This window comes from Schistocerca nitens, chromosome 2 (genome assembly GCF_023898315.1).
Source record: "Schistocerca nitens isolate TAMUIC-IGC-003100 chromosome 2, iqSchNite1.1, whole genome shotgun sequence".
Lineage (NCBI taxonomy): Eukaryota > Metazoa > Arthropoda > Insecta > Orthoptera > Acrididae > Schistocerca > Schistocerca nitens.
Window position 1 is genome coordinate 392,429,928 of NC_064615.1, and position 24,145 is coordinate 392,454,072.

General features: G+C 40.9%; 1 long non-coding RNA gene across 1 annotated transcript in view; it reads right to left on the reverse strand.

The window, feature by feature from the left end:
- Positions 1-24,145, reverse strand: part of LOC126234420 (uncharacterized) — a 391,031-nt gene that overhangs the window by 72,662 nt on the left and 294,224 nt on the right. Inside the window, exon 4 of the long non-coding RNA XR_007544721.1 lies at positions 22,420-22,455. This is a non-coding gene — a long non-coding RNA (uncharacterized LOC126234420). The remainder of the gene's footprint in view (positions 1-22,419; positions 22,456-24,145) is intronic.

A 24,145-nucleotide genomic window follows, 5' to 3' on the forward strand; every position in this document is an offset into this window, starting at 1 on the left:
TGGCTTAAAATCTTTTTCCAGGCTACCAGTTTTTAAACAGAAATTTGTAAATGAATAGAAGGAGCTGCCGAAGATAAATCATTTTAGGTTTGATTTAAAACTGTAACATATTTTACTGGGTAAATGATCAAAACGTTTTGTTGCTGCATATTCATCTCCTTTCTGAACCACTCACAGCATTAATAATCTATGTACGAAACGAAATATCCTGACTGAAGAACTCATCATGGTCCAGCCCAAATCGATTACAGAAACTTGAAATTTGGGAAGAGTGTTGATGTTACACTGTAGGTATCATTTAAGAGGGATTTTTTGAAATTTCACCCCTAAGGGTGTGAAATAGAGGATGAAAACTTTTATGAAAATATGTCACTATTAAAGGCAACTTTGAAGCTAGAAGTGCGGAAATTATAATTTCGTTTTCACTCTCTGCGCAATGCGTAGACTTACACATGATCAATGGGCACAACAACATAAAAATTCGATGAATGGAAAAAGATGAAAAAAGACCTTACAGTACACATGACGCGAAGCAGCGGGTGTTAAGCTAGTGAATGAAGGTTATGTTTTTCTGTAGTGTACCAGGTATGAACACCTCTCTTCTTCTCAAATTGTAACTGATTACTTATGACGAATTTCAGTAGCTAATGTACGTACTGCAACAGTGTAGTTAAAATGCGTAACTTCTTGAAGAGGTACCTACGTCACGACAGCAGATTATCCCCACATATTACCCTTACTGCTCGCTTTTGTGGAATTGGTACTTTCTAAGTGGTGAATTACGCCAGAAAATTATTCCGTAAGACGTTATTGAGTGGAAATATGCAAAATATGTCAGGAGGATGATTCGTTTGGTTCCAAGACTAGCATTTATACGAAGAGCAAAACAGCTGAATTCAACTGTTTTACAAGCTTAGAAATGTGCTTCTTCCGGTTAGTTTCATCAGCATATAAACCTAAAAATTGTTTGCTATTTATTGACTCATGTAGATGTGTTACATCAGTTGTTAATATGACCCTATTTGTTATAGAGAAATGAATAAAGCATGTTTTCTCAAAATTGAGAGAGTCCATTTTGAGAGAACACCTTGATAATTCTTTGAGAAATATTGTTACCAATCTCTTTCGTGGCTTTATCTCTAAAGGGATTTATTATACGAGTAATGCCAGTATCGCCTGCAAACAGTACCAGGAATAGGAGTGGACCCAAAATTAAATCCTGTGGGACTTCCTTTATGATTTCTCCCCAATCGCTAAAATTCTCTACCCTTGTTCAACACAATCTTTTGCATTTTATTTAAGTATGATTTAAATCAGCTGCGCCTAAAAATGTCAGTCCCATTAAACTAGGCTTTCTAAGAGAGTAACATGATCTATACAATCAAACACCTCGGAAAAATCACAAAAATACCAACTGGAAATATTTTATTATTTAAGGCTTGTGCTATTTGATGAGTGACTGTATAAATAACATTCTCTGTCGAGCAACCCATGTGGAACCCAGACTGTGATATGATAAGTAAATTGTTTCCACGTTAAGTGTGAGAGTACTCTTGAGCACATTACTTTTTCCAAAATTTTCGAAAAATATGTCAGTAAGGAAACAGGTAGATTAATGTTTGAGTTTGTCTTATCACCTTTCTTATGAAGAGCTTTAACATTTGCCTATTTAACCTGTCTGGAAAAATTCTCTGTGCCAGGGAACCATTGCATATATCACTAAGGACATTACTTACTAACGTAGAACAACTTTTCAGAACTCTCTTTCAATTCAGTCAACACCACGAGAGCTTTCGTTTTTTATAACATATATAAGTTTGTTAATTTCAATGAGGGATATAGGTACTACTTCTATTTGCTTAAAGTTTTGTGGAATGAAATTTTTAATGTATTCACTTACTTCTTGAACTGAACCATTTAATCCTATTTTTGCTCCTACATTAGAGAAAGTAATTGTTAAGAATAGGTGGAATTTGTGTTTTACTAGCCACAACATTGTCTTTTAGTGTAAACTGGTATGATATCTTATACACTGACTAGCTGTACTGTCTGCTGTTTGACAGTATCCCATATAGTTTTTTTCTTATTACCTGCAGTATTTATTTCTGTCATGACGTGGATACTTCTTGACATTTTAGTGACTTCCCCTGAAATGGTAAAGCATTTTTTGTAGTACACAAGCAATGTCAGATCTTGACGTACTGTGGGCTTCATATAAATTTCCATTTTCTTCTTACATAAGATTTTAATTGCCTTACATGGCCTACTTGTTTTTTTAATTGTATTTTGGAAAACATTTTAGCAAAGCAACTTTCAAATGTTGACACAACTTTACTATGGAATAAACTGAATCTGACGTTAGCATCTGCCCCTGTATATACCTCATCCCTCATCGTCTGCTTTAACTTACCCTTAAAACGATGTATACTGTTCTCATTAATAAGCCTCATTGCCTTGTATGAACCTCCTCAGAGATGTAAGGTGCTAAATTGTTTACGCCCATTAGTTGTATATCATACTTCGGTAGTCCTTTACAAGTCCGTGCACATTATTTCAGTCTGAGCAACGTCTATAAAAATGTCAATGTCTTACTACCATGTTGCACACAAGTTGGAAAATTGACTTCTTAAGATAGACTGATACACTCGAATAATGATTGCAGTTCATTTTTCCTGTCCGTATATTACGAAATCTACATCTAAAACTCCACAAACTACTAACTGTTACTTATTGTGCGACAGAGAGCTCAATAATACGTCTAAATTTCTCGTAATCAGCTGAAAGGTTCTAGGAGGGTGTCTGAACACTGTTACAGTTACTACAGAAATACTTTAAAGTAACGACTCACGAGCATATGCTTCTAGACTCTGATCTATACAAAAACTATTTGTTTCAATGTTTTTGACTTTGTGTTCAACTTTTACAGGTGTTGCAGCTCTTCTTTTTTCGACGTTAACTCGACACAAAAATGATGCTAGTCTGTAATCTCTGGCACTTAATTTATATATACCTGTGGTTACATGATGTTCAGAGAGGCACGGAATATCCGTCACCTCAGAACTTATCACTTTTTCTAGGCATAAACGGGACTTACATACCTTGTTTTAGAACCCGCTAACCCCACAATGTTCTGATGAAACAAATTAATTTTATTTTTCTGGAAACTGTGTGATTCTGTTCTACTCTAATTTCTTCGAATACTGTCTTTCTGCAACATAACTCTAACCTAAGAAACGTGCTCCTTTTATTCCAGTAACCGCAGAGATTATGTCTTGTGTCCCTGTAGTTGGTCTTACACTTTCTGAAAGATGCTCAGTTACTCTGCCCTGCCCCTCCTATTCAGGTGTAGGCGTGTGTCCCCATCTCCCAGTTGCGGCAACAGGCGTGGCACAAATATGAGACTTCGTTTCAACCGAAAGCAGTCCACTCAGCCCTTCGTTTGCACGGCTAACAGCTGTGTCGACTCAGGGCTGATCACGGCGCTGTACAACCTCCATAAACCCTGCACGAGTGTGCTGTTGCTGTTCCTATTTCCTCCATGTCCAATTAAGTACTACACTCTACGTTGCTAACCAAGCTGTTTCCTGCTCGTCCAACTGTAAGTACCTTGATTCTCTCCGTCAAAATCTGTGCACAAGGCCCCTAAGTTCTGTCACCTGGCTGTGCTTGGCACTGGACTTCACGATGCTTGTGAGCTAGTATTCTACACCTGACTTTTCCTGTAGCATTAGGCCTACACCCTTCCCGTGACTGCTACCTATAAGCAGTACTCTTTACTTTCTACTTGTCTTTTCCACTGACCTAGCCTGAAAGTTGTTTCAACAAGTCTGCTGCACTCTTATTTGTTCAAACATTGGTCAGGCTCTCATCTTTAATTGGTAATCGGAATTTGAAATGTTGTTTCTGAGGTTTTCTCCTTTTACCGATTACTTGTCAACTTTTCTCAGCTTCCATTGTCTCTTTACCCCTTCAACCTATCTAATTTAAGAGACTCCATTTTTGCCAACCGGTGTGGCCGAGCGGTTCTCGGCGCTTCAGTCTGGAACCGCGCAACCGCTACGGTCGCAGGTTCGAATCCTGCCTCGGGCATGGATGTGTGTGATGTCCTTAGGTTTGTTAGGTTTAAGTAGTTCTAAGTTCTAGGGGACTGATGATCTCAGATGTTATGTCCCATAGTGCTCAGAGCCATTTGAAACATTTTTGAACTCCATTTTTAATTTTGTTAGGAGGGCACAAATATTTATCCGTGTTCCTCGATGTCCTTGTCTCGAATACATAACCAACATCTCCGTGGAAGAGCCTCATCTGATAATTTACTGGCTTCCCCACTAAAATCACCCCAGTGAAATATCAACTCACAGTTCTGACATGTTTCTTTCTTACTTACTAACATACAGGAACATCGTTCGCCTCGATAGCTGACTGGTTAGCCGGCGCTGTAGTTCAGCGTGTTCGGTCAAAGGGTTAGTTGCCCTCTGTAATAAAAAAAACTGAGTGAATGGATCAACAACGGACTTGAACAGCTGTCATTGCACGTCCGCCCCGAACAAAAGCAACGAACAACATCAAATAACACAAGTTTAAAAAAAAAGTGGTCAGCGCGGATGAATGCTGTGCAAAGGGGCCCGGGTTCGATTCCCCCTGGGTCGGAGGTTTTTTCAGCTCTGGGACTGGGTGTTATGTTGTCTTCATCATCATATCATCCCCATCGACACCCTAGTCCCGAAGTGGCGTCAATTCAAAGACTGCCAACTGTCAGCTAGTTCTGGTTAGTTACAATGAAACTGACGGTGTTCAGAGTGCTCCAATGTGGGCTATATAGATTGCAGAATGCTGAAACATCGAAGGTATGTTCATTAATAGGCGTGTTCACGGAATAGGCCCAAAAAATAATAGTTCCACTTTCTGAAATCAGCTGAAAATATGGCACTCCAAGCAGTCAATCTGTGCTGTCGGTAGAGAAAAAGAGGAGGAACGATTGGACAAAAATGGTTCAAATGGCTCTGAGCACTATGGGACTTAACATATATGGTCATCAGTCCCCTAGAACTACTTAAACCTAACTAACCTAAGGACATCACACACATCCATGCCCGAGGCAGGATTCGAACCTGCAACCGTAGCAGTCGCACGGTTCCGGACTGCGCGCCTAGAACCGCGAGACCACCGCGGCCCCTGCCCCTAGGTAACAGGATCACAAAGCTCCACGTTATCCAGTACTGTTGATATCTTTTCTTTCTTTCACCAAAGGTGAACAAACATTACTAGTAGGAGTGATCAAGGGTTTTTTGCTTGTAGACCTGCCCCTAAGATACCTTATCAATTATGGACAATAAACCTGCAGCTGCCGTTATAACGACAGAAGTTTTGTATTAATACCCTAACTAGTCGCTTTGTAATGCGTTTTAGGAACATGTATTCTTTCGTTAGCTACCATTCGAGTCACTGAAGGTCCATCTTCAGATGGAGGCATTGCACATTTTATACCAGGTCCAGTGGAAAGTTTGTACGTGAGATGTTAAGTAAGTGCATCTATGTGCTGTGTTTTCCACGCTGGTGTGTAACAAATTTTTCTGAAGTGATCTATTTACAACTCAAGAATCACAGAACGTCGCCATGTTGGCAGCGCTCCAGTGTAGTGCCTATAAATACCAAACAGCTACAAATGAGCCTTCAGTGGTTCAGAAACAAGCTAATGAATGCATAAATGCTACTAAAAAGCGCTATGAAGCGAAAGGTAGCAGTATTAATACAAATTATCTGCTGTATGCTCGTAATGTTTATAACGCGAGTTCCTCGGAATTATTTATAGGGAAATGGGCATGAATTCATTTAGAAACGGACCTGGAAGGTCCATGGTTAATGTCCCACAAAAACGATTTCCTTGAAAGCGAACAGTAACACAAGCTGGTGATCCCAGCACGAGATTATGGTGTTACAGGAACTTTTCTGACGAGAATTTTGTGTAGATGGGGATGTTTACCATTACTGCTAAACCAGCATACCGTTTCTTGGAAATATATCTGCATAGTCTGCTCCTTACTTCGCATGATGACCTAAAATACTTCTGGAGCCGATTACCCTCTCCTTTAACTCCGTTACTTGGGCGTTGCATCCCACATAAGACACAACGGGAGAAAAGGGACTATGTTGTGCCTTGTCCTCGGTCACTCTGACCATATGTCCCCGCTCCCAAGGCATTTTGTGCGAGCTACAGGTTGTTGCAGGTCTGTGTAGGCGCCTGAAGATACCATTAGCTTTGATACAACAGGTGGATAACTGTTTTTTGTATAATTGTGAAGTTCACATTCTTCAACTTTGCTTCCTTTTAAAACAAACTGACAGTTCAGCAGTTCTTGGTTAGTGAGTTACTCATATTTACCATTGATGATATAAATGAACTAGCGAACCCGGCAGTGATAACTATGTATGGGAACTGTATATACAACCTAATCTCTTTCTCTCACCTCTCTCTGTCCAACTTCCAAATTTCCCCTCTCTCTGCCCACCTCTTCCTCCTCTCCCCCCCCCCCCCCCCCGCAGCCTCTCTCCAGCTCCTTCTCACATCTCTCTGTGTCTATCTCCTCCTTCCCCCTCTCTCTGTACATTTTCTTCCCTTCTCCACCTCTGTCTATCGCCTCTTCCCCCTCTCTCGAGCATTGAACATAGTTTATTGTTAATGTAAACGAAACCTTGATTGGGAAACGAAGTTGCTTTAAATGAATGGGTAAATCTTTCAAGGGCATTAATATAAGGAGTATGGCTGAGACCTCTCCAATTGCTGGAGCTGAGATAATAGTAGCTTCAGTGACAGTATTTCTCATAGGTTTCATCGGTGAATGGTTAGGATTCCTAAGTTTCAGATGCTTCAGGTTCCATAGTATTATTTTAATGCTAAGTCAGTCAGCTATAAATACAACTCTCCTTTTTCCTCTTAAAACTGTGGACTTGGTGGCAGCCAGTCAAGGAATATTTTAGGGAGTTGGTTTAAAAAATTTATTTCAAAGGCCCAGTCATATCTTTACAAGTTTACTTCTATAGCAACTTACGCTGCGCCTACGTGACACAAGTTGCCAGTCTTTTAAAACCGAGGCATTTCTGTCCAGTTAAAGCTGCTGACAACAGACGCCCTGAGACCTCTGCTGACTCTGCTGGAGAATTCACGCCATTGGTTTTAGCCAATAGCGTACGCGGGATACAGGTCACGTGTGTGGACGCTGGAGTGTTCTGCGGTGCGGAACACATTTGCCTCTCTCTCTTGTATTCAAGACCTCGAGCAGAACAGACGTCTTTTCGGAAGGCAGAGCCTCTGGCTCTGCTTCTCACGACCGGCCACCAACATAAGTTAACATGAACCGCTTCCCCTTCCGTTGCCCATTTCAATTAATTGTTCGACCTCCTAGACTGGCCTAAACCTGCTAACTTCCGACCCTAGGCGCGTCCCTTGTATGCCATACACCGAAATATATCCACTTTATTGTACCTAATTTCCTGTTCTGTCATTTAACGGCAGCCTTGAAAACCCACTCTCAAATCCTGACCGCTCGACCTCCTGCACACTGTCTTCACGAGGCATATGTAACAACCTTCTCCCCTCTTCCCTGACCAAATACAGTACAACTGACTGCAAAGAAGAAAACAAAATAGCACACTGTTGTGCATACAATTTTTGTTTAACATTATATATAATGAGCAAGCAAATATGTATAATAAGCAACTTTTCTAATGGTTTTTGCTAACAAAATTAAAACTGACTGCGAGAAAGAAAACGAAACTGCACATTTTCACACCCAGCGTTCCCTTTCAGGCGATCTGTTTTAACAGAAAATCTGTACAGTGTTGTTTAAAAAAACATGTAGCATACGTCCGTCTGAATGTTTAGTAGAGTATTGAATGAAAATTTGAAATAAATCGGTCAAAAGCTTTTCGAGATTTTGGCTAACTAAGTTTTCCCTTTGTATATTACATGTAATATTTACAAAAAATATGTATTCAGAAAATTTGTAACCTGTAGGAATGTGTAAATATTTGCTGTAAATCGATGAAGAACGTTTCGAGATTTTTGCTAACAACATTTGCCTTTATGTATTAGATATATATTTATATAACATGCACATTAAAAATACATAGCCGATGTCCATCTGAAAGTTTATTAGAGTATCGTATAAAAACAGGAACTAAATCAGTTAAGCACTTACAGATTTTTGCTAAGCGCTGCTTCATAATTATACGTATATTGAAAAATTTGTAGCATATGCCCATCTGAATGCTTGTTAGAGTATCATGAAAAAATGTGAAGTAAATTGGTCAGGATCATTTCGAGTATTTTGGTAACAACATTTACACTTTATGTTGCATATACACACATCAAAAACAGTTTTTCATAACCTCGGTTCCGAGAGTTCCAGAACCTGTTCAGAAAATTGGAATAGAGATCAACACAAACATAATTTACAACCTTTTTATTGCTCGTGAAAACCACACATTGCATGTTGTACCAACATACAGCAGGACCTTCAGAGGTGGTGGTCCAGACTGGTGTACGCCCCGGTGCCTGTAATACGCAGTAGCTCGTCCTCTTGCATTGATGCATGCCTGTATTCGTCGTGGCATACTATCCACAAGTTCATCAAGGCACTGTTGGTCCAAATTGTCCCACTTCTTGACGGTGATTCGGCGTAGATCTCCAAGAGTGATTGGTGGGTCATGTCGTCCATAAACAGCCCTTTTCAATCTATCCCACGCATGTTTGATAGGGTTCATGTCTGCAGAACATGCTGGCCACTCTAGTCGAGCGAAATCGTTATCCTGAAGGAAGTAAGTCACAAGATGTGCCCGTTGGGGGCGCGAATTGTCGTCCATGAAGACGAACGCCTCGCCAGTATGCTGCCGATATGGTTGCACTATCGGTCGGAGGATGGCATTCACGTATCGCACAGTCGTTACGGCGCCTTCCATGAGCACCAGCGGCGTACGTCGGCCCCACATGACACCACCCCAAAACAGCAGGGAACCTCCACCTTGCTGCACTCGCTGGACAGTGTGTCTAAGGCGTTCAGCCTGACCGGGTTGCCTGCAAACACGTCTCCGAATATTGTCTGGTTGAAGGCATATGCGACACTCATCGGTGAAGAGAACGTGATGACAATCCTGAGCGGACCATTCGGCACGTTGTTGGGTCCATTTGTAACGCGCTGCAGGGTATCGTGGTTGCAGAGATCGACCCCGCCATGGAAGTTGGGAGTGAAGTTGATCATGATGCAGTCTATTACGCACAGTTTGAGTCGTAACACAACGTCCTGTGGCTGCACGAAAAGAATTATTCAACATGGTGGCGTTGCTATCAGGTTTCCTCCGAACCGTAATCCGTAGGTAGCGACCATCCACTGCAGTAGTAGCCCTCGGGTCGCGTGAGCGAGGCATGTCATTGACAGTTCCTGTCCTTCTGTATCTCCTCCATGTCCAAACAACATCGCTTTGGATCACTCTGAGACGCCTGGACACTTCCCTTGCTGAGCGCCCTTCGTGGCACAAAGTAACAATGCGGTCGCGATGGAACCGCGGTATTGACCGCCTAGGCATGGTTGAACTACCCACAACACGAACCGTGTACCTTCATCCTGATGGAATGACTGGAACTGATCGGTTGTCGGACCCCGTCCGTCTAATAGACGCTGCTGATGCATGGTTGTTTACATCTTTGGGGGAGTTTAGTGACATCTCTGAACAGTCAAAGGGACTATGTCTGTGATAGAAATCCACAGTCAACGTCTGTCCTCAGGAGTTATGGGAACCAGTGTGGTGCAAAACTTCTTTTGATACGTGTGTATTGATTTACCATGTATATTCTAAAATAAATAGGTTATATCTGTCTGAACATCTATTGGAGTATCGTATTTGTAGGCCCTATTTTTTTTAAAAAAAGTAAGTTATCTCCGTCTGTACATTTATAGAGTGTCAGGTATAAATTTGAAGTAAATCGGTTAAGAACTTTTCAAGATGTTTGGTAACAACGTTGAACCTGGACGTATATTTATGTAGTAGTATATGGTACGACAGGGAATGCATCGTGGTTTTGAGCGTAGCTGGGTTCATGTCACTGACCGAAGACAGTTTCTCGACTGGTCCTTGATAGTTCTAGACACCAATGAATCCGATCTCTCTTCCTTGGATTACATCTCTGTTTTCTGTTCTCCCCCCATTTCCGTCCCTCCCTTCCAGGCACACACATACGCACGCGCATGCGACAGTAAATTTTATCACTATCCTAACTTCCAGTGTCCGGCCGTCGACATATGCAGTAGGCTGCCACGGCTTTTACATGTACTTTTCTGCCGCGTTAGGTGGCCTACTGGTGCACGTGTAAGCAGCCGCAGAAGGAAGGTACTCCCGTGCTCGAATTTCTATGGGATAGTAGCCTTCCCTTAACAGTGGAAGATGGTGGTCCATGTTGACTGAGGACGTGTGAGCGCTCCGTGTTGGCCGAACATTGCTGGAAGGCGGCAGCCTCGCCTGTGGAGAGTTATCGGCGCCATCTGACCTTTAATGGAAGCGAGCCTGCTTGGGGGAACGGTTGCCTACCAGTATTGCGGCTCTCTCGCCTTCTTGATATTTGTGCCATTGCTTCGGTCTGGTATTGTCGGCAAAAGGCTCTCATTTGTATCTGATATCAAGCACGTCTTCGCGAACTGTGGTGAACGCGCATTTTTTTTTTGTTTTTCTTGTAAACGTATCTATTCGCCAAGTTATTGAGCAGCGTGCCTGACTTACGGTGTGCGTGATGAGGAGTTTTCTGTTGTATTCTTCCCTAGATTATCTGTCCTGTTCTTTACTCACGTTTGTTAGTGTTTTAAGGTGTTTGCTATTTTCTTATAACAGTGTTCTATGGACCTGCTATTAAGGTTACCTATAATATGCATATACATGTTATCCAGTGTCCTGCCTTTTATGAAAGTTGTGTTTATTCATTTTGTTTCGCTGATGCTTTCAGTGCTTGGCAAATTTATTTTGCTCATTGGCTTCAGATTTAATATTGTTTATAATCCTATGAGTATGTTGCAGGACACATTAATCATTACTTCAAGCTTTATTATTAGGAAGCTGACTCTATGCCATAGTTAATGTTGTGACTGTCACCAAACAGATTTGATAATACGTTCGTTAAAAGAGACCTTTTCTGGTAAGATCGCTGACCAGCTGTGTACATTAAATCCGTATTACTTGCATTTTATTTTTTGAACTAGCTCTCTGTCCGTTTATTATTTCACGAGTGTTTATTTTGTCATGCTGCCACTAGGCTTTGCCTGCTCATTCAGTGTTTCACATTTATTTAGAGCAGCCCACGAAATTTTTATCCAGAAACAATATATGCTGTTGTTGTTTTGTTGTTTTTTGGGGGAGGAGACCAGATAGTGATGTCATCGGTCTCATCGGATTAGGGTAGGATGGGGAATGAAGTCGGCCGTGCCCTTCGAAAGAAACCATCCCGGCATTTGCCTGGAGCGATTTAGGGAAATCACGGAAAACCTAAATCAGGATGGCTGGGCGCGGGGTTGAGCCGTCGTCCTCCCGAATGCACAAAATATGTATCAAACAAATGTCGTATAGCTATGAAAGAGAGCGTTAACCAGCATGACTGCCTTGCATGTAACTTTGTTCGTAGCATATGAACGGCAGAAGGCTTTTTCACCTACAAGTAGCACCCTAATATTTTTTATTTTGTAATTCCTTCCCTTTCTTCAAGACCTGTTGAAAAACGTGTCACAGTGTGCCATTCACAGATGACGTTATAATTTTGAGACAAAAATGACGTTAAATCTCTTCTACTAGCATAGAGCAGATACTCGGGATTACATAAATCATCCACTTACTGGAGTTGACAGTAAACAAGTGGAAACACAAGGAAAGCGTAAATCGTTCATTCAGTTAACCGTCTTCAATTGAAGGTTTATATTAGTTCAATGTACACGAACGAATAGAAGGTAGAAGATAACTGGGACTGAGTGACTGCTGTGCATTTTACTTGTTTCTATGTATTTATGGCCAACTCCAGCAAGTCGGTGAGTCACGTTATCCCGAGTACCTCCACTGTTTGTTAGTATAGTAGAGTCACTCAATTTTTTGGTACTTTTTCATGGTACATTATTCACAAGTTTTTGAACAGGTATGTATCCATCACCTGAACGTCCTCAACGTTCCCCAAAGGCAACATATACTAAGGGTCTTCAACCGTGTTTCCCTCCAAGGTGTTATCTCATCGCAACCACGTTATAGCATACTTATCTACATCTACATCTACATATACATGGTTACTCTGCAGTTCGCACTTAAGTGCCTGGCAGAGGGTTCATCGAAACATTTTCATACTACTTCTCTACCATTCCACTCTCGAATGGCGCGTGGGAAAAAGGAACACGTAAATCTTTCCGTTCAAGCTCTGATTTCTCTTATTTTATTATGATACTCATCTCTCCCTACTTAGGTGGGCGTCAACAAAATATTTTCGCATTCGGAAGAGAAAGTTGGTGACTGAAATTTCGTAAATAGATTTCGCCCCAAAGAAAACCACATTTGTTTCAGTGACTGCCACCCCAACTCGCGTATCACATCAGTGACACTCTCACCCTATTGTGCGATAACGCGAAACGACCTGCCCATTTTTGCACTTTTTCGATGTCCTCCGTCAATCCTACCTAGTAAGGATCCCACACCATGCAGGAATATTCCAGCAGAGGACGGACGAGTGTAATGTAGACTGTCTCTTTAGTGGGTTTGTCGCATCTTCTAAGTCTTCTGCCAACAAAGTGCAGTCTTTGTTTCTCCTTCTCCACAATATTACCTATGTGTTCTTTCCAATTTAAGTTGCTCGTAATTGTAATTCCTAGGTATTTAGTCGAATTGACAGCCCTTAGATTTGTGCGATTTATCGTATACCCAAAATTTATCGGATTTCTTTTAGTACCCATGTGGATGACCTCGCACTTTTCTTTGTTTAGTGTCAGTTGACACTTTTCGCACCTTACAGAATCTCTTTCTAGATATTTTGTAATTGGAATTGATTGTCTGATGATTTTACTAGACGGTTAATTACAGCGTCATCTGCATACAATCTAAGGGGGCTGCTCAGATTATCATCTAGATCATTTATGTAAATCAGGAACGGCAGAGGGCCTATGATACTACCCATTCTTCAATCTGTCTCTCGGTAGCTATTGGCCGATAACCATGACCAACGTACCCTGCAAGCTGCTTGAAAGGATGTTTGCCGGAAGATTACGGTGGGCTCTCGAATCTCGGGTCCATTTTGCTGTGGTAACAAGTTCAATAGGCGCAAACAGCAACCTGCGCAACATTCACCGCGGAGACAGTACTCCAGTTCGCGCGAGGCGGAAATTCCAACCAGCGAGTTTACTAGCGACAGCGGTAGCGGGGCCAGCAGCAGCTCCAAGGCGCGCGCGCAGCCCCGATCAGCGAGCGCAGGCGAAACTATTTCGTACTTCCTCCGAAACAAAGTTTGAGCAGTCAAACAGAAGTGTTACTCCACGAGACGACGATTTATCCCGCGCAGCGAGGGCAACGACTATTTCGAGTGCAGCCAGCCGCCATGGGAAGACCTCTCATGGATGACGCGCTCCCTCGACCAACTCCTCTACTCTTCGCCGACACTGTGAAGTGGGGCGGACCAAACGGGTCGCCACCGATGGGAGAAGACTTGCTACTCTGTTTTGCTACATCTCCTACAGTTGGGAATTGTCGGACTTAGTATTACAAAATTCATCCCTACAGACTTTAAAGGGATTCATCCTGTGACTGTTACCTTTTGGAAGTCGGATTATTTGAGCATTCACTGAGTCAAGAAAATTTTTTATTTTTGTTCTTCAGAAGTTAGTTATTCTGTTGATCTCTGATTTATAAGTTTCGTTCTTGTGTTGCAAATAGAACTGTTTAATTGGCATATCTGGTGAGCGTTTCATGTGATATAATCGAAGGAAAGGACACATCCCTATTAGTGTTGTTTCTGGGAAGGATGATCCACAATTAACCATCTGCTTAGCTGAAAGCAGCAATTTGACAGATTTTCCTAAGCACCAATTTTTCTCATAGTCCTTTTTGACCTACATAAGGCGTGCGACACCGCTTGACATATTACTTACCCCCAATGCCTTGGGATTTCGAGGCTCTCTACAGATTTTTATTCGTCAGTTTTTATACCATTGGTTATTCCGTGTTAGAGTTGGTACTTCACTCAGCTCCTCACTGCTCCAAGCGAACGACACCCAACAGAGTTCGGTGTTGAGTGGCACTCTCTTCCTCATCGCCATCAATGGGATGGTGATCTCTGTCGGGCGCTGGTTATCCCTGAGCTGTATGTCGACGACTTTTGCATTTGATACAGCTCCCAGCCTCTGCTGAACACCAGCCCCAAGATGCCATCCAGTGGGGCTCTGCATTGGGTCTTTCCCTTGGTTTCCAGTTTCTCCAAAAAAAACGTCGGTCATGCATTTTTATCGTCGTTTCAGAGTCCATCCTGACCTGTTACTTAGTTGCCCAGCACCTTGAGGTTGTAGTAAAGCCCCATTTTAGACAAAAAGCTGACTTGACTGGCAATATTCGTGACTTGTAGTCTACCTGCAAGTGGAAGCTTAACACCTTCTGCATCCTTGTCCACACATCTGGTGAAGATCTTGCTACTCTTATCCGTTTTTACCAGCCCCTGGTTTCTTCCCTACTGGACTATGATTGCCAGGTTTATGTCTTGCGGTCTCCTTCGGCTTTGAAACAGACCTGGACCATCACCATGGTGTGCACCTAGCCACTGGCGGTGTTCCGGACTAGTCTCACAGACAGTCTCCTTGCCGAAACAGGGATCTTCCCTCTTCAGATTCGACAGTACCATCTCTTGGCCTTCTACGCAGGCCTCGCGGGATTAGCCGAGCTGTATAAGGCGCTACAATCATGGACTGTGGGGCTGGTCCAGGCGGAGGTCCGAGTCCTTCCTCGGGCATGGGTGTGTGTGTTTGTCCTTAGAATAATTTAGGTTAAGTAGTGTGTAAGCTTAGGGACTGATGACCTTAGCAGTTCCCATAAGATTTCACACACATTTAAACATTTTTTCTTCTACGCAATCGCCGTTCGACAGTTCGTTGATCATTCCACATATCAGATTCTCTTTGCATACGAGGGGTGTCGTCCTCCTGATATGAGCCCTCGAGTGGAATTACCAGTTGGAATAGGGCTCACTTCCCTCTGCCAAGATTTCCATTTTCCCTCCCTGGACTGGGCTCCCCGTGTTTTCTCACGCACTCCTCCTTGGAGGCGCCCAGACCACTGATTAGATTCTTCAAGAGTTCCACGGTGCTTTCATTTTTTATAGCGATCGCTCTAGAACTGTGGGTTAGACGGAATATGCTTTTACACATCCTGCTGGTACTGAATGCCAATAGATGCTGGGAATATGCAATGTGTTTACGGCAGAGCTGGTAGCCATTAGCAGATCCTGCCCTTGATGGTGTTTGTAATGTCACAATGAGCAGTCTCTAGGCTAATGACCGATACTGTTCCTGCCACCCTTAGGTCTCTGCTATTCATGACATCCTAATGACCTTCATCGTGTTGCCTTCTCAGCTTGCTCGCTCCCCAGACGCTTTGACGATCCCAGGTGCGGATTTGCGAGTGCACACGTGAGTTCTGCTTCTTCAAAAATGGAATATCTGGTAGGCTACTCTCACATCTGGTGAACTCTGTACAGACAGTTAGACTGCTGCTGTATGGTGCACTTCTTTCCGCTTCTCCACAGTCCTATTCTGTCTCCGCATCAGTCAGGTTAACCCACAGTTTTATTTTGTGTAAGGAGCCGCCCCCCAAATTGTAGTTATGAAGTCGTACTTACAATAGCTCATATTTTGGTGGAATTCCCCCTCCTTTTGGCCTCTATCACCACAACTCTATGGATGATCATACATTTTCTACGTGTTTTGCGAATTTTTTTTTAATAATTGTATTAAATATTGGTCTTGTAAATATGTTGTCAAATTACAAATTATATTTGTTATTTAAGAAAGAGAATACGCATGGAATGTTAACATGATGTAAGTAGACACTCTGGTCTAATAAGAAAAAAAATATTGTCAAAAAGTGTAATAAATTGTAAATGCATTATCGCTGGGGGTGCGAGCAGTTCGGAGTCTCAGGGGGACGATTGGTATCGTTGGTTGTGTGTATTCACCAGTGTGGCTATGCAAAAGTGCGGAGATAAAAAGTCTGTTTCCGAAGTGCGGAGCAGTGGAAACTGAAATGGTTGGTTTGGCGGATGTTTAATATGGGCGAACTATGGCATTTATTGGGGAGAGTACAAATGCAGCAAGAGTAAGTCACATAACATTAAGAGTACTGTGGACCCTTGTTATTGGCTACGGTATGGCAAAAAGATCAACCTGTGTCCTACTTTACCGCTAAATGAAGCCACTCGAGAAACCAACGGCATCTTAAAGTGAAGTAAGATCTAGACTTTTTATAACCAGAAAAGTAATAGGCTGACCAGCGTAGGTGAAATTTTATTGCTTAAATAACAGTGTTTTCGTGCATATTGTCACGTAAATAATTTTCCTAAGTAATTGTCCAAGTAGTATCCATCCTACCTATTTGTACGAACCGAGATAATCAGAAAAGAAACTGTAAATGAAGTGAATATTAATTTATTGGGTTATCAAAAGATAATTTTTCCAAATTTTGGCCAATTACGTAATAATGAAACATTTGGCTGTAGTATGAATGACGTCAGAAATAGAATAGTGCAAAAGCCAATATTAATTCACTTGCTAAAAATAGAGTAACTTTCATAATAAAAAATTGGTAGTAAAACTTTACGTAACTTTGACACTGAATTTCACTGTCAAAGCACAGTTCTAATTTATAGCTTGTGGCATAATTTATAACTTTCATTACAAAGAAATATCAGAGTAACTGCTAGGTAAATGACAGTCCTTTCCAATGAGTAAGTTCAAACAATCTTTCTGCTTGCTACAATTACGACAGTCAGTATTACGGTTAATTGATCTTTGAAAATTAATATAATATATTGTATGTGTTAGCTATTTGATTGTTATTTGACTACTGTGAAATGTGTGGTGTGAAGTACTTCAGTACTACGTTATGACGTCAGTAACTATTTTTACGTAAGATTGCTTATGAGTATGAAGTTCAGTTTCAATATAATTATTCTTGTTCTGGTGAGGAACTGGCGACCGTTGGTTATTTACATTAATGACATACTTTGAAAACCTTTTTTCCAAATTTTCCACAAACTACTGTTAGTTAAAAACTGGTTTACGTACGTTAACCGAACTTTGTTTCTAATCGTCATTGCTAAAATACTGAACACTTGTTATTCGCTTATAACTTCATCTACTTCTCTCGGTTTTGCATTATGCTTAGGAGCAGATGCCTTCTCCCCACAGATTAGGGACTTTACACTGTCATACAAAAAGCCTAATTGGCCGGAGGGGTAGGAGGGTTATAGGCCCTCCACGCTAAGTATGGGCTCCTGGATTCCTTGCCTCTATTATTGGTGGAAGACTGACGGATGGCTGAACTGGTTCTCAGTTTTCTCCGTCAAAGTGGTTTTGATTCTCCGTTATAAGGTTTTGATCTACCTCTGGAACAGGGATAGGCTGGCTGCCGCTGCATGCATGGTCTGGGGGATCCCCAACCTCACCTCCTTGGCCAAGCTACTCTTTAATACCTCTTTTACTTTGTTTTTATCGCTTTCAGATTCAGTTGGTCTCCTTTCTGCCGTACCCAATTTTCCATTCTAGGTGTCGTACTCTGTTGAATAGGGAGCGCTCCTGACCACTCCTTACTAATTGACCAGGGATGGAACAACTGTGGATGGGACGTTTCCTACTGCATGCAGAGACCTGGGGTAACCCCCCTCCCCCCCCTCCCTGATGACTTTTGACTTCCCCCCCCCCCCCCTCCCTGATGACTTTTGACTTTCCTATCTTCTTCATCTTGCTTTTATTATTGACATTACAGATGATGTCCATTCATCTTGCTTTTATTATTGACAATACAGATGATGTCCATTAGGTTTTTTAGCCTTTAGTTTTTACTATTATGAATCTCCCAGCTATATCAGATCACATTCTCGGTTGAGATCTTTACTTTTGGATACACCACTCTTGGACCGAGAAACTGATGGACTTGCTGTTTATTCCCTTAGTCCTCCCGCCTCCCTCAATGAAGCAACCAACAGGTCTTGAAGAGAGGAAGAGGATTACCGAGCAAAAAATATAGGGCACTATTTAAGGAAGACGTACTGCTATTCATAAATTCGTAACGAACAGAGTAACAAGAAAAAACTCATGGTAGCTAATGCCCCTCTGGTAGCTGAACAACATTTTCTTTATAATTTTCTCTTCTGTTTGCTCGCAAGATGTTATTTTGTATGGTCTAGATAAATGGTACACGCTGTATATTTTGATTAACATTCGACAAAAAAAGAAAATGCAACTACAAAACAAACGTGCTCCGAACACCAAGAATCAATAAGTTAATACTTGCTTCTCATCCCGAAACAGACTTTGTCCATTCGCGGTCATAACATGAGTAACGTTTAAGGACAGCCATTAAAGTGTGGAAATACGGTGGTGATGTTAGCAGATATATATATATATATATATATATATATATATATATATATATATATATATAAGATCAATTAACAATATATTGCTACACTATATGTACAAAAGTATAAACTGAAAACTTTGTGCAGTGAAGCGAAACCAGTAATATATGTATTGGCAATTGTGTACATTTGCAGCCTTTATATCTTTTTAACTACAGATTTACCACAAAGAAATGATACTAAATATTTTGGTCATGCTTCCGTTATTTTTCCTAAATGACAATCAAAGCACTTATTCATATAAATATTAATCCGAATATTTTCCAATACTATTTAGTATGGTTGCTTGGTATATATGTGCCACATATTTACTCGAATTTTCCAGAGCTCTTATAGTCTGTATTAAAAATATTACACCAAAATACGAATTTGTAGTCCGTTATTATGTGAATTAGAGTCCTGTTGACGGTGAAACCAAAAAATCAAGAAAAATTTCTGTATTTCATTCTTCACATATGTGTTTAGAAACGCTCAGTATTCTGTTTTAATTAGTGATGGTCATCTATATGTAGATCATACTCTGAAGGCACCAGCAGAGCTAGCGGTAGACCACCCTAGACCGGTCGAGGTCGCTTCTTCATGTATGTCTGATAGGAAATTAACGTACTGTAACTTTATTCGTCGTCACAGTGGTCTGAAGATAACATGAACATTTGGGGAATATGGATATTCTGTGCGATGTAACATCCAGTACTTACATTCTTCCAGGACCATCATTTATATGCATCAGTAAAAATTAAGGAATGGAAATATCTTACGACCTAGTAATAGTAATAGTGATTATTCCAATGAATGAATGAAATTAACAAATCATAGCAGAACCTGACTATTATCAAAAGCTGATTAATCAGCCCATGGAACAGTTGTAGTAAGTATGCAGAGATATCCCAACTGAGCTACATTCTGTTTTTTGGTAGCAAGAATACAGTAAGAAAAAAACTAGCATATAATTCTCCTGGGAAGTTTTATGCAACAGCTGAAGTAGGCTTTGAAAGAGGACGAGAGGCCAAATTCCAGATATAAAGATACGCTCCTGTAGAGAATACTCTCTCGCTTAGACAACAGGGAGTAAGATGAATAGTTTGAAAATAAAAAGAAAGAAGAAGAAAAAAGATGGTAACAGCAATAACTTCAGCGTGGAACGATCGTCCTGGCGTAGAAATATTAAATTTGCCACCCCTGTGTCATTCAGAATATGTAGTAAACGCGAGAAACAGTATATTAAATGTAGTTAAAAGAATCGTCAATATTTTACATTACTGTGAAGACTCGAAACACCTACGACAGAAATCGTGCGTGTTTCTGAAGTGTTCTATATCTAGAGGGGGTCTGAGCGCCTTACGCTCCTATATTACGTATATCGTTTAGTATTAATTCTGTTTATCAGACAATGAGCTACTATATTGGTTTTATATTTACTTCATGTAAGACAGTTAAAGTGATGTCACTTGTCAAGAAGGGGAGCAACTTCCATTCTGAGATTGAGGATAGGTACAGTGCTTGAAAGACAAGCAGACACTGATGATTCAGTAGTTACAATGGCTTAACTAAGGTGAAGACGGTTAGTCGTCTATTGCAAGTATCGATAGTAAGATAGGGGAGACAGATACTAAACAGGCGAATGGTTGTTATGGCAGCCGTCAACAGGAAGTAATTTCTGTATTTTATGACGGTGCAAAAACAGGGTAAAGAAGACTAGAATGCGTGGGACGCTACAAGTACACAGAGCTAGGAGCCATTTATTTGTCTATAACTACGCAGAAAGCATGCCTTTTGCGAAAAAATATGTTGACTGTGATCGACACTATCATTATTTCGGTGTTAACATGTAAGTTATCCACCAGAAATTTGTAGGTAAGGAGCCAGATAGCTCTATAACACGAGGTGTTGAGAGGCGGACGATCAACGACCAACGAAGAGCTCACTCGAGAAAATCTTTTTGGAACGACCTGTAGCTAACAGCATCCCAGAAAATGAAAGGACTGATGTTTGCGCATTGATTATACTCATACCTTTAGCATACTAACGCAATGGGATGTTAAAATGTTTCAGAGTGAGCAGTCTCGGATACTAGACTTACTTTTTTCACTTCCCGCCAATTTCCACTACACCGTTTCACATATAGCAGTTGTCTGCTCAAGCGGTAGAGAACTTTCTCTTCAAAATACTGATGCCTTCAGCTTTACCAACGTACGCAAATGCCACACAAAGGACATTCTGGCAATGGTCAAATTTATGTCGAGTAAAACGAAGGTGATTTCTGGCGTTCCTCAAGGTAGTGTTACAGGCCCTCTGCTGTTAATTGTCTTTATAAACGATTTAGGAAACAATGTTAGCAGCCGTCATAGGTTGTTTGCAGGTGATGCTTCGTTTATCGTCTATTAAAATCATCAGAAGATAAAAGCCAATTGCAAAACGCCTTACATAAGATATATGTGTGGCGCGAAAATTGGCAATTGATCCTAAATAATGAAAAGTGTGAGATCTTCCACAGAAGTTACACTACAAATTAGTCAAATCTAAAGGCAGGAAATTCAACTAAATTCTTTGGAATTACAATTACGAACAACTTAAATTGGAATGCGAACCAAAGACAGCGATTTATTGGGAGAACACTTAAGAGTATGCAACTTATCTACTAAAGAGACAAGAGACTGCGCACGCTACGATCGTCCCCCCCCCCCCCCCTCTTTTCGAGTACACTGCGCGACGTGGAATCCTTACCAGGCAGGTTTAACGGAGTACATCTAAAAAGAAGTGCAACACGTTTCGTACATCGAGAAATAGGGGAGAGAGTGTCACGGACATGATACAGATTTTGGGGTGGAAGTCTTTAAAACAAAGGGGTTTTTCGTTGCGGCGGGATCTTCTCAGAAAATTTCAGTCATCAACTTTATCCTACGAATGCGAAGATATTTTATTGAGGCCGATCTATATAGGAAGAAACTATCATCATAATAAAACAAGGGAGAGGAGAGCTCGCACGGGAATATATAGTTGTTCATTTTTTCTGCGTGGTGTTCGAGAGTGGAATAATAAATAGAGAATTAATGCAAAACTACTGAAGTGTTATTTACAGAGTAGCCATGTAGCCGTAGATGTAGACTAGGTCACTGCGGCAGAGGCCCGCAGCCAGGATTTTGGTCAAAAAATGTAAATATTTTTCTCATAGTGCTACTTTTGTATTACTCTTATATCGTTATTCTTACGTTCATATTAATATGAACATTTTATTAATATTGTTAATACTGGTAACCCCGTAATATCTTCACTGTATTAGTGCATATGAATCAAAAAGGAGTTATCTTTGTGGTTAGTCTATCTCGTATAATGAATGTATTTTTCGCGGTGTTGTGTGGAAACGACCAGCGATCAAACACAAATAGGTGGAGTTAATTTATTGATTTCCATGTCCACAAATACGTTAGTTATTGACATACCAATATATGCTTGTCCTTTTAGAGACTTCATAATAAGCCTTTATCTGATTTTGAGGTCTCATCTAAATGTACACCTGAAGTTCTGAAGTCATTTCCTGTAATTAGTAATTTATTTTGAAATTACGTGTATTGATGATTCTGCACTAAGGAACGCCTATTTGCAAAACTATTCATTTATTGTTCCAAAGCCGTAACCAGCGCTACTAGTTAGATACAAACTAATAGTTATTCGTTGTAGAAGGGAATAGCTTTTAAAAGTCATTAAAGAACACAAATAACAATGGAGCTTACCTTCTGTAGGAATTGGAGGTATATCGTAGCTGAAATCTGGAAAAGAAAAGGATGGTTATTTAATACAAAGAAATTAATGTCTTAATAGATCAACAATAATATACATTTTTACAAACGTAAATACGATTACACAAAAGAGTTTACATATGCAATTAAATTTGTTATTATTAGCTCATTTATACTGCTCTAAACGTTACAAATATTTCATTCACTGGTAAACAAATTAAAATCCTGCAAGGAATGATGAATCTAATAGTTTTGGATTAATAAATCAATAGAGTTGACATCAGCTATATCATTCAGCTGTAGATCAACCACCAGTACTTTTTATCGTGCAATCACGTGATATAAAAAGTGATGTGCATTGGTGGTTTGACATTTCGGGTTATCATGATAATATCATTGATAACGTCCCACGTGTCAATAAAGAGTAAGTTTAATTAAAGATAAATAATCCAACATAACATATAATGAGTAGAGCAAAAGATGTGAAACGATTATCAGTTCATAAATCGGGTATTCAGTATATAATTCGATCCATGTTGCATGCAGTTTCCACGTCAAAGCAATGTAAATTGGTGCTATCAGCAAAAGACGATAAAGTGAGAGACATGGCGTGGGATCACTTTCGAGAAGATATGGCTACTCAGCACTGTGTGCACGTCAGGAGACGAAAGCTACAAAGATGCCATTATCAGCACTTCACTGACTTTGAACGAGCTCGTGTAATTTGACTTCGAGAATCTGGATGTTGATTCTACGATGTTGCAGAAATACTTGGCAGGAATGTAGCCACAGCACATGATTGCTGGCAACAATGGTCACTAGAATGTCCGGTCGCAAGGGGACCGGGCTTCGGACGGCCACGTGGAATTACCGAGAGGGCAGAGCATCGTGTTCGGCTTATGGCTCTGTCGCATCGTTTAGCTTCTGCAGCAACAATTTGAGCAGCAGTTGGCACCACAGTGACACAACGGACTGTTATAAATCGGTTACTTCAAGGACAGCACTGAGCCGGACGCGCTGTACCCTGCATTCCACTGACCCCAAACCACCGCCTTTTGCGATTGTAGTGGTGTAAGCGAGAAATCATTGGAGGGCAAGCTGGAGGTTTGTTGTGTTTTCTGATGTAAGCTGGCATCTATGCCAGTTATGGCCGTGTGTTGGTTAGAACTAGGCGAGCTGAAGACTGCAAAACTGCACGTTAGCCTAGTAATTCGATCTGTTGTGCTGCCATTTATGAACAGCATTCCAAGGGTGTTTTCCAACAGGATAACGCTCGACCACATACCGCTGCTGTAAGTCAGCATGCTCTACACGGTTTCGATTGACTTGTTGCCTTGGCCTGTTCGATCACCAGATCTGTCTCCAATTGAGCACACGTGGAACATCATCTAACGGCAACAATAGCCTCATCCACAACCAGCATTAACCGTCCCTGTTTTGACCGATCAAGAGCAACAGGCGCGGAACTCCATCCCACAAACTGACAACCGCCACATAAACAACACAATGCGTACACGTTTGCATGGCTTGCATTCAACATTATGGCGGTTACACCAGTTATTAATTTACCACATTCCACATTTCCAGTGCCTTATCTCACGCTTATGTAAACCTATGATCTTGCAACGTTAATCAGTTAAATAGTTTGACAAATGTATTCTCGAAATTTCCTTACTCTATATTAATTACTTTTTGGTGCTACAATTTATTTCCTCAGTGT